This window comes from Pteropus medius, unplaced genomic scaffold (assembly GCF_902729225.1).
Source record: "Pteropus medius unplaced genomic scaffold, Ma_sr-lr_union100, whole genome shotgun sequence".
NCBI classification, from domain to species: Eukaryota; Metazoa; Chordata; class Mammalia; order Chiroptera; family Pteropodidae; genus Pteropus; species Pteropus medius.
Window position 1 is genome coordinate 10,461,232 of NW_024349801.1, and position 12,239 is coordinate 10,473,470.

Below are 12,239 nucleotides of genomic sequence, written 5' to 3' on the forward strand. Positions count from 1 at the left end.
TTATCCATAAAATGAAAGAAAGAGAAAGACGTTGGCCAAGAATTTCTAGCTCCCGGATTCAATTATAACTGCTGGAGGCATCTTGGAGTACATAGACTCATTCAGACCACTGAGACCCTCCAGCCTACAAAACCTTCTCTGAAGGACTTTGCTAGCAGAAATCAGAATGTAAATAGAGGTAGCTTTTAAAAATACTTTCTAGGGGACTTTTAGGGTAGTGAAACTATCCCGTACGAAATTGTAGTGGTAGATATGTGCCATCACCCATTTGTCAAAAGCTATAGAACCACAACACCAGGAGTGAACCTTAATGTAAACTATGGCCTATAGTTAAAAATAATGTATCAATATTGGTTTATTAATTGTAATAAATGTTCAAGACGTTAATAAAAGGGGAAACAGTGCCTAGGGTAGGGAGTGGGGGGTGGGTGGGTATATGGATCTCTATGTACTACCTGTTCTATTATTTTGTAAATCTAAAATTGCGCTTAAAAAATCCTTCAACATAGTCTCTCCGGGATTTCCATACACCCCTGACCTTGTTAAAATACTTAGTGGACTTGCTAAAAGATAACAAAGTCTTACACAGATTACAAACTGGCCACCTACCATATATGTTCTTTGAACTGCAGTTAAAAAAATTAGTTGCCAATAAATTAAAATCAGAAAATATTTAAAAGAGTCAGATTGTTTTAACGTCTAGTAAAAGCAAATGAGAACTCATGGCAGCACAGCGTTTGCCCAGGGCAACAGGCAGCTGGAGCTGAGGGGCCTTTACTCTCAGGAAATAGGTGGGATTGTGCCCGCTAGTTGGACCCAGGTCCTCACTGCTCTCTACTGTCTTTCACAAATCTCCTTTGATCCCTGTGTTATCTTCTTGGCAACTACAGGCTTTGCATTTCATTGGCCAGGACAAATATTATCAACGTCCTCTGGGTTCCTTTGAGAAATGCAAATTCTCGGGCCTCAGCTCAGTTCTACAGAATCAGAATCAAGGTTCTCCAATATGAGCACGTACCAGAATACCCTAGAAGACTTGTTACAACTCAGATTGCAGGGTCTCACACCGATCTCCCTACTCTTCTTCCCTGTCACTCTGAGTTTCTGATTCATTAGGTCTGGGATGAGACCTGAGAATTTTTATTTCTAAAAGACACTCGGTAATGCTGATTCTGTTATTCTTGGGACTACTTGGAGAACTTCGAGTTTCCATCTTTGGGTATTTCTTAATAAAAGCCCTTCTCAACTTTTGCTTCTGAAAAAAAAAAAAAGAAAAGAAGTTAGCATCTCCTCAATCAATTTAATTTTTTCTTTGATTTTGTTCTGATATGATTTAGTGATTTTTTTTGAAGGATTTTCCATTTTCCTGGTGGGTGGTTTTAGTTCTTTGGAAATCTCTCCCATATGGGTAAGCATTTTGTTTAGTTAGCTATTTAAAAACAATGTGGCATTTTTTCTGTGGAAACTGGGTCATTTAAATTAATTCTTGGATTTATAATACATATAATTAGTTCCAAACAATATACAACTCTATGCTCTGTTTGGGAATATCTTGATTACGCAAATGTGAAAATAATTGACCAGAATGGAGACAAAAAAAAAAAGGTACATAAAATCCCCCATTTCTGATATGCTTTGCCATTAGGCTATGAATTGTATAACACCTAACCAAAAGTGCTTGCTGTATTTTTAATGGTCCACCCATAGCTCAGAGTGAAGTCTGAACTATTTGTTGTTTGCTGTTGTTATATTCTGTTCCAGGGTTCATAATTTGAAAATCGACTTTGGGGACTTTTTGCTCAGTCTATTAAAATGATTCATGTTGCATTCAACATAAATTGTGCATTCACAGAGGAGGGTGAGAGCCCGTATTCACAGCATAATAACTAAAGTGAATTTTGTACGAGCCGCAGTTTGTGGCAGCAATGTGGTATCATTTGTCTTAATTTTTCTTTGGCATTACATTAGGCGAGTGCATTTACATTTCCAGGTATGGCTAACCACTTTAAAAACTTTGTTTTTACAGCATGAGTAAAGGGGGAATCAAATCTGCATGTTTATGTGATGTAACATCAAATAATGCCATTTTACTGTCTGGAATACGTGGGGATTTACATTCCATTTACTTGACTTCACAAAGGGAACTTGGGCTGATATGCAAAGTACATGAAATATTTACCATCAATGGATCATGCCAGGCTTCTAGAAGAAAGAGGAGAGGGGGAGGAGATAATACCCTACAATTGCTGTGTTTTTCTGTGTTTTACTTTTAACAGTACAGTAACTAATTTCTTAAGTGGATTATCAATTTGAAATTCAAATGCATCTTAAATAAAACCAAATTCCAAATAACTTAAGCCAAAACTTTGGGTCATTTTGCAGAACTGAGTAACCATATGACACTTCAATGAATGTATATGTATGTATCTGATAGCTATTCATACATATATATACACTCACATATGCAAACACATATGCCTCCTGCTCATGAAATATTTATTCTGGAGAATTGAAATGGAGTGCACCTACATGTCCATTATTGTCATTTAAGGTGCATGTATGTTTGTGTATATATTCATATATTTTTTTAGCGGAAGAATTCTAAAAATATGATATATTAAATTCATTATTTCAGTTTGATGGAGAAAGTAAAAAGAATACATCTTAAATTCTTTCTATCGAAGTGTTTTTTAAATATTCAAAGTAAGTGTTAGATCAGAAAGGATTATACTCACTAAATCCCATGATTATAACGCTTAATGATGAAGTACTTATTTTTATTTAAACATGAAAATGAAATTTAAAAAAAATATAACACCTATACAAATATGGTAGTTCTTCCATGCTGCTCAGACCATCTAAGTGAAGAATCTTTGTTGAAAATATTTTTTGTATTATTTGCACAATGGTTCTGAGCAAAATAACATGGTGTATGATGATTAAACCACTTAAGAATGGAGATAGATCTTAGTTCACATTCAGATCTCACTCTCAATTAGCTGTGTGACATTGGAAAATTTAAATTCTCTGAGCCTCAGTCTCATTGTCTGTAAAAAGGAGATAATAATAATTCCTACATAACCCATGAGAACAATGTATGTCCTGTTCTGAATGCAGGAGTAAAAGGAGCACTCAGTGAACATTAGTGATCCTCATCAATCATTACGATCGCTGTTACTATCGAAACTGCAATGAAGGGGACAATTTGGGCAACTGTGGAATCATCACATCTGATCATAACATAGAGGAAAAGCAATAGCTCATTGGCTACCAAAAAAATTGGTTGATCAGCCCATATAACTTAACTATGTAAATACTTGGGCTGGATGAATGAATGTGCTTTAACTTAAGGGAAAGGAATAAGCTTTGGGGGCTTTTGGAGTGGACTCAAAAGCCTCAGTGAATTTCAACTCTTCTCTAATATCTTTCAGCTTGTTAGCGCACTAATTCATTCAGCCCCTAGTTTCACGGGCTACTCTGCTTGAGGCCCTGAGACTGCAGAGAGAACATCTGCCCTTGGCTTTTAAGTACTCAATGATCTATTGCAGGGATCCCCAACCTCCGGCTGCAGACCGGTGTGGTCTGTGACCTATTAAGAACCAGGCCACACAGCAGGTAGTGAGTTGCAAGCACGGGAGTGAACCTTCACCTGTATTTGCAGCCACTCCTCAGCAATAGCATCACCGCCTCAGCTCCACCTCAGATCACCAGGCATTCGATTCCCATAGGAGAACCAGTCGCTGGTGCCAAAAAGGTTGAGGACCGCTGGACTCTATGGGGATGTTTCTTCAACTTTAACTCCCTCAAAGAATTACCTGGGGAGGGGTTTAGAAATGAAGAACCAGAGATTCTTAAACAAGAGGTCCCCCTGGGACCTGAGAGTCAGTCTCTTTAATGAAGGGCCCTGACTCTGGAAAAGGAGATGGCAAACAAGGCTCATGGTGGAAGAAAGAAAGAAGCCAGGATGGAGGCGGGTATAAATCAAGATAGGGACCCAGGAGATGCAAACTTAAGTTGGCCTGGGGGTGGCTCAAGGAAGACTTCTCAAAGGAGGAGAGTTTGAGCTGAGCCTGGACAGGTAAGTAAAAGTCAGACCACTGAAAGGCATTCCAGGTTTTCATCTTCCTCTGCCCTGACATAGTGCTTGAGAGCAGAGCTTTAGAGTCAGACTTCCTGCCCCAAATTCCAGCTCTATCCTCTCACTGTTGGCAAATTATGTAACCTCTCTAAGTCTTGGTTTCTGTGTCTACGAAAGGAGGATAATTACAGCAAACATCTCAATGGTTGTTGGAAGGATTAAATAAAGCAACGTATGCAAAAGCATCCAACACAAGGCTAGTACACAGTAGGCACTTTATAAAATACCATCAGTATGGACAAACCAAAGTCCATGCATTTAAGGATGAGTATGTCAGAATAATAAAACTCTACCCCATTTCTATAGCCTGTGTCATACATGGTTATTTTATGCCCATTGGTCATGATTTCGTGAAATAAGCGGGGGTAGGCAGCATCACTTCTATTGCACATAGGGTGGTTATAGGGCTGTATCTGCATGTATCTGGCCCACTCTCTCTTTTTTTGTACATGGAAGTTGAGGTAAAAAGCATGAGCAATAACTAGTTATACCATGAGGACAGCTTCTAAGGAATCTCACCTACATATAAACTAGAAAATAAAACATCGTCATGAGACTTTATATATTAATATATAACTGCTTTATTACCTGGTTGCCTAATTGCTTTATTTGGAAGGGAGAGGGATTATAAGTTTGCAAAAAGTACACAAATAACAAATAAATATACTGATATTACCTTCACCTTTAACTATTATTTTGAGAACTGATAAGGCTTCCAGCTAAACATTTTATTTAATAACAAATGCAAGAAACTCAAGTATAAATAAGAAAACACTGTCAGTGATGATTTCTGCAACTGAAAGTTATTTAGTTGCAATAAAAAGCCCCTCCAAATTATGGACACAAATCTGAATCAAACATATTCAGGGACTGTAGGCGTTAAAAATAATACAGAGTATGAAAAAAATCTATATTTTAATCTTTTGGGGGCAGAACCAAATTATCTTATTTACTACATGAATGGTTTCCTCAATTTAATGCCAATCTTTAGCATCAACTTCCAACTGTCTGAATAAACAGGCTGCACAAGAAAAGACTAGATTATTTATATTATGAGGCTATGCTTAAAAATAAAGTGGAGAAATTACTTTACCTATATTGAAAATAAGAATAACATGCATATCATCCCAGCTTACAAAAAACTAATTTTATTTTCTTCTGTTTCCAAGAGTGAGAACTATACATGAAGTCATAAATTAAATTCATCTTTGATGGTGAGTTAAAGGAGAGAAGAGAATCTTTAAACTTTTCTGACATGTTCAGAAAAATGCCATATATCATATAGATAAACACAGCTCCAACTCTGTTTCCACACTTGATACTTAGACATGGAACATATTCTTGGTAGTGAAATTTCCTTTCAAAATATAATTAAGGATATTTTATATAGTGCTTCGGTTTGTATGGAATCAGGATTTTATTTTATTTATTTTTTAATTTAATTAATTATGAATTTATTTATTTTATTTTATTCTATTTTTTTTTTTTTTTTTACACCTACAGCACCGTGGTCTTCCTAGGTGGTCTCCCATCCAAGTACTAACCAGGCCCGACCCCGCTTAGCTTCCGAGATCAGACGGGATCAGGCTTGTTCAGGGTGGCATAGCTATAGGCCAGTTTGTTTTTTTTTTAAGTTTGTGGTGAAATATACATAACATAAACTTTATCATTTTCTCCATTGTAAGTGTACAGTTCAGTGACATTAAGTACATTCATATAGTTATTGTTTTTTATTAAATTAAAACAGAAATGATAAAAACAAACATTTATAATGCAGCAACAGCTTCAGTTTTTAAGGAATGTGGACAATAGGCATTAGGGATAAAAATCTATAGAGATTGTCATTAGAAAAGAAAGATGCTTCACTTTTTATATCTTGGCTATGTTGGCAAGAAACAATAGAGGCCTCTTCTCCATGAGTGTCTCCTCTTCCTGGGAACGTATTCAGGAAACTTCGTACGCTTTATATAGGCTGCATTTGGGGACATTGACAAACACCAGAGAATTCACCCAAAGACTACTAGGCCTCTTGTGCCACAGTCACATGCTTCCATGATAACTGCAAAGATAGGTCACACTTGCCACAAAGCCCCAAGAACTATTTTTTGCTACTATTATGGCCTTTTGGTGACAGAGTCAGCAAATGCTGAAATATCACTCTTTCCAGAACCTTCGAGGTGGGAGACTGTTCTAAGAAACTGAGCATTTCTTTTTCATCCTTTTACCCATTTCCTCTTTCTGAGAGCCATTCTCCAACTGCCCAAAGAAGAGAACTAGCTGGGCACAATTAATTGGCCAGGGACGAAAATTTCACCATCTGAGGAAACTAGAACCAAATGCTCAGCTCTCAGATACTCTGAGGTTACAATTTCACTTTAACTATTTCTTACAATAATTAAAAATACATTGGCAAAGGTAAAATGCCCTCAGAAGAGAGGGAGGAACCAATGGCACTGTAGTGTGGAAATGGTTTTGCTCACCTCCAAGAGTGTATTTCAACAGAAGGCATGGACTGGTTGTCAATACTCCAGTCACACCTACATTATCAATAGTGCATTTTTGTTCTTACCAGTAACTCTCATTGCGAGAGCACTAAATCCACGTAACTTCCTCATTCATCCTATTTCTGTATCTTGTTCTTCTTTGAATCTCAACATTGAGCACAGAAGACTTCCAGTAAATATTTGTTGTATGACAGAACTAAACCTTTGTAACGTTCTTATAAAATTATTATTTCTATCATCACTGTCATCTCATTCTACCAATTTGCAGAAAAGTGAAAATTAACAACTTGCTTAAGGCCACACAAATAAAAATCTGTATTAAAGGATTCTGAATTTCTTTTTTAAGAACCCTAAAATACTTACATTGACTGTATACTATATAAAACACCCCCCAGCAGAGCCTGGACCCACACCCAGAAATCAGACACGTTAATATCTCTGCAGAGAAATATATCAATAGTCATGTAAAATGTATAACAGAGACAAATGAAGATTATAAACAGGGCCATGATAGTTCCAATCAAGCTTAGCTGCCACTTGAGTTTGCCACCGACTAAAGGCACATTTTTGTTCGTTTTTAAAGGTTTTGGATTTTTGAATTGCAGATAAGAGAGTGAGGACCTAAAGAAATCTGGACTCATTCAGGTTTGCTGACTCCTAATCTCTTGCTCTTTTAAAGTTGGCTCTGGGTGCTGCTAAGAGCTTTGCCGAAGCCTAACAACCTTTGCAAAGAACAATTTTAGATTAAATAATGTGGGCACAGTCAGGGATCTGCAGGAGAAGACTTTAGCTATTTGCTTGCTGTTCAGAAAAAAACATCCCCACTGGACAGACCAGAGAATATCAACAAGTTTAGAACAGAATTTTATGGAAGCTCCACATCATGCCAAAGAGAGGTCTCCCTGTGGGAGTTAGAGTGGAGGGAGCAGTGATGGTCCAAACAATGGAAAAAGATGGGTCATGATTTATATTTGCCGTGTACTCCATGTCCTACAAGTGTGTCGGCTTCATTCTCACCGAAGCCCTGCTCTGCAGATGGAGCTCTCTCCTTCAACGCTGGGGTTGTCAGGAGTAGGAAAGCCCAATGAAAATGCCCCAGACCCACCAGTGCAGAGGTGCAGAACAAGATGGGGAGTCAGCCGGCCTTAAAACCCTGCATGCTTCACACCCCCATCCGGACTTTTAGGGACACTGGCACAAACAAATCAAGCCAGCCTGTCATATGATGACAGAGTGATTTCTTTCCCAATGTGGCATATTCATTTATCATCTTTCGTAAGACAGACCTAGACTATAATTTAGTCTCATCGCCACTGCTTAAATGAACTCTGAGTTTGGATGAGCTTTAGCAGATTCTTCGACATGGAGTCACTTAGGGACTTGGATGTCAAAAGGTCAGGGTTCGAACCCAGAGTGAGGCTCCTAGGGGGCAGTTCCTAGTGCTGTGCTGAGGATCCTGGATGCCAAGAATGACTATTAATTGATGGTGTTGATGGTAATGAGTACCCAGGGGCCACAAGAAAAGGAAGCAAGAGAAATATAGCTGGAAAAGTCGGATTTTGAGATACATCTGTCATTTCCATAGTAGGAAAGTTACATTCAATATTCAAGTAGAATACAACCTAAAAAGCCTCCAAAAATGTCTTTACTAGAGAAAGACATTTTTAAAATGAAATAAAATAAATACACTTTGGCAATTAAAGTTATATCTACATTTTAAATAAATTATACCTTTAAATATCTAAATGAGGTAATTAAGTCCATGTCTGTAGCAAATAAGAATACAGAAATCTGTTGGCATTAATGATAAAACAAAAACATAAATCATGAATTAAACACATGTTATGTGCCAGACACTGAGCTTTATGTTCTTTTTCAATAATGTAACAACGCTGCCAGAAATTCCCAGGTTATAAGGAAAACAAAACAAACGAGGTCAGTCCAAAGACACGCAGTAGAAGCAGTGGAGCTGGGATTTTAATATTTATATTCCTTCACTAAGGCCGAGCTTCCTCTACGTGATGGAACATTCAACTGCCCACGTCTCTAAGTGGATGGTGACGACATGGCATAGTCACGGGAAGGTGTGATGGGGTTTAGGAGTATGAAAAGAAGACTGAATATGCCAAACTGGCATAGTGTATACAACCTTGCCATTTAAGTAACTGTAACTGGGCATCGGAGCACTTAACATAAAACGTAAAATGACACCATCAGCTGCAAACGTTTTGCTGTTTGTTAGCATCGCATAGTTCAGGGTCCTGCATCATGATAGGGCTGTGAGGTCTTGGTTTCCTTGCTCCTCCGCATAATAAAAAGAAGAATGTAAAGTTTCACTACATTGTGAGTAGGGGCCATGGACTTCCTGAAGGGAGGCCAAACATTTAGAGGCAGAGGGAGAAGGGAATTCTACCTCCCCACTTCTTTACTGAGCTCTCTGAGCTTCTATCCCAGCCTTCATTTCTTCAACTATAAAAAGAGTTCCACCACCTCATGGGGGCTGAGACAATGAAATGATACGTGTGTGCCAAACTCCAGGCACAGGGCCCACAGTGCGCATTCGGTGCAGGATGTTTAATCTGATTAATTAATTTTTCTATCCTCCTCATCATCCAAAGCTACCAATGAGTGTTTAAGGCACAAAATCAAACAAACCTCTAACTCCTGAACCTTCCACTCCCGGGCAACGGGACTTGCTTCCTTGCCTGAAAGGCTAATATATCAGCAGTCACTCAGGTTACAGTCCCATGAAAAACACGGGGTGACAAAAGCCCCTTGCAGCAATCTCCAAGAAGGAGAAATAAATTAATCAAGCTGCCAAACGGAGAAGGCCGGGTTGACCTCCTTCTGATCTCATTACTTCTCTATTACCCTTTTGAAAAACATCCTCTTACAGAGATCACTAATTGAAGATTATGTGGAGGGAAATCACACCTCTCCATCATGGTGGTAACTTTGCCTCATTTGTCATTCTAATAATTCACTTCTTTTCTTTTCTGAAGAGACAGAGACACTAATGGACTATCATCAGTTAAAAAGGCAATTTTTCCATTTAATTGCACTCATTAAATACTGCAATAGAACAATTGGAAAAGCAATATTCTCAATATTTAATCATAGTATAGGAATAATGAAACATTGCTTCAAAATAAATCCTGGAATATTTATAAAGTCGTAAAAGAGCTGTTTTAACAACACCTGTGATCAGAGGCAACATATTTAAAATTAGACATGTGATTTTTCATTTCGCTTGATTAGAGTTGGTAAATATTTGCATTGCAGAGGAGAAGATTCAAATGGGCCGGTGACCCTGAACGCGGAGGTTTTGTGACTAGCAAAACACTCCCAGGCTGTTACAGAGGCTTGAAGGCTCTTATACAAGCCAGCCTTCCAGGCAAGCTTGGCCAAGAAATCTGAGAAATGGGCTTCTGGGCCCATGAGCAGGTCTTGCCCTAAGCAGGTCTTCTGAGACCAAAGACTTATCACTTGCACGTTTCCAACAGCTTTACTGAGATAAAATTCACACACCCTACAACTCGCCCATTTAAAGTTCACAATTCGATGGTTTTTAATACATTCACAGAGTTGTGCAACCATCACCACAGTCGATTTTAAAACATTTCATCACCTGTAGCTATTATTCTCCTATTCACCCACCCACAGCCCCTCCCAGCCCTAAGCAATACTACTCTACATTCTGTTTCTATAATGTCCCCATTCTAGTCACTTTATATAAATAGAATCATACACTATGTGGCCTTTTGTGACTAGCTTCTTTCATTTAGCATAATGTTTTCAAGGTTTACCTACTTTGTAGCACATATCAGTGCCTTATTTTTTATGACTGTATAATATTCCATTGTATGGATATACCACAACTTATTGATTCATTTGTCCATTGATGGATTTGGGAATTGTTTCCACCTTTTGGCTGTTACAAATAATGCAGTTATAAATGTTCGTATACAAGTTTTTGTGTATGTTTTCATTTCTCTTGGACATAGATCTAGGAGTGTAACTGCTGGATCATATGGTTGCTCTATGTCTAATCATTGGAGAAACTGCCAGACTGTCTTACAAAGTGGCTGTACCTTTTTACATTGCCAACAAGAATGTATGAGGGTTCCTCACTTTCTCCACATCTTTGCCAACACTTGTTATTGTCTGACATTTCCCTTCCACATTTCAAGACTGAGGTGAGCAATATCGAGGAACAGAGAAACACAGAAGCACCCCAGCTCACTTTGCAAACAGAAAAACCTGGTTCCTTGACCGCTGGGAGGCTGCATGGCATGAATGGGAAAGACCAGGGTTTTGGAGTCAGGCAGACAGAGGTTTAAATCCAAGCTCTGCCACTTCCAAGTTTATTACATACAGCCTTGGGTGAGTCATCTAAACTAGCTGACCTTTGAGTCCTCTTGTTCTTAACACAGAGGAGATGACCTTATAAGGTGAAAGTGAATGTTGAAGGAAGAAAATGCATCAGAAAGTGCCTAGCGATATACCCAGCATCCAGCCACATTTCTGTCAAGGGGTATCCATGATTATTATAATTCTTGGTTGCAGCCTCGACACCCATCTCTACCAAGCCAGCCACCCACAAGTCACTCCTCAACATTTATGTATTCACACCACACAGCATCATAACTCTGGGCAGGCCTCCTGGTCCTTAGGAAAACACACACTGGGTGCCTACCCAGCCATGGGTCCAACAACCTCAATAATCAATACAGCATACAGGACAGAAGAAAATAAAAATATACACTAAAATGACCAAGGCAGTGTAAGCTTATCTGTCGCAGAACATTTGGAACAGAAATATATTTTTCTGAGTCCAAATAGGAAGAGGAAATTGAGAACTCACTCTCCTTGGTTTTTATCATTGTTGTGCAGGAGAAGGAAAGTCTACGGGCTCAAAGCCAGATGGTGGGCATGACCCGCTTTCAGCAGCCAGCCCTTTCTTAGTTAGCCCTCCTCTTCTCTTCATTGCCTGGTATGTTCAACCTCAGTGATCTGTTTGTTTAAAACAAGCTCAAAAAGGAAGACAGAAAAAGCAGAAGCTGTTGGGTCTTCTGAGAATGCTAGATGTCATTAATTGAGCCTCATGTGCATACTGTCTGTCTCTCTGCTGTTAACAAAAAGTTCTGGAAGTCCTGGGAAGCTTGGACAAGGACTGTCTGTTTTATTACCAAAGGTATAGATATTATATAGCACCATATCAGGCACAAAGCAGGTACTCAGTAAGTATGTGTTGAATGAGTTAATGTGTAAGTGAATGAATGAATCTGTACTATGAGTGATGCCATGGAACTGTTTGGATGCCCTCTCCTTCCCTATCACTATAATTTCCAACAGGGCATTGAAGGCAACCGAAAATAAACAAACAAATCCAAGAAAAATAAGATCATGCTTTAAGCTTCTAAACAAATCCTACAGCCTCTTGTGGCCATCAGATGGCCACCCCCAAGACTCTACTGAGCAGACTTTCTGAAGCAGTCCCTAATTCTTTACTTGGGTTTTTAATGTATGGTTTCTACCATTTCTTTACAGCAGACTTCATCAAACCACAGCACACCACCCAAATCCAATCTATGGCC

At 38.6% G+C, this 12,239-nt stretch overlaps 1 protein-coding gene and 1 pseudogene across 17 annotated transcripts in view; both read right to left on the bottom strand.

Annotated features, from left to right (window-relative positions):
* WWOX (WW domain containing oxidoreductase) overlaps window positions 1-12,239 on the bottom strand; it is a 932,057-nt gene that overhangs the window by 741,179 nt on the left and 178,639 nt on the right. The gene's annotated exons all lie outside the window — the stretch shown is intronic.
* On the bottom strand, window positions 5,633-5,752 carry LOC120581127 (uncharacterized; annotated as a pseudogene).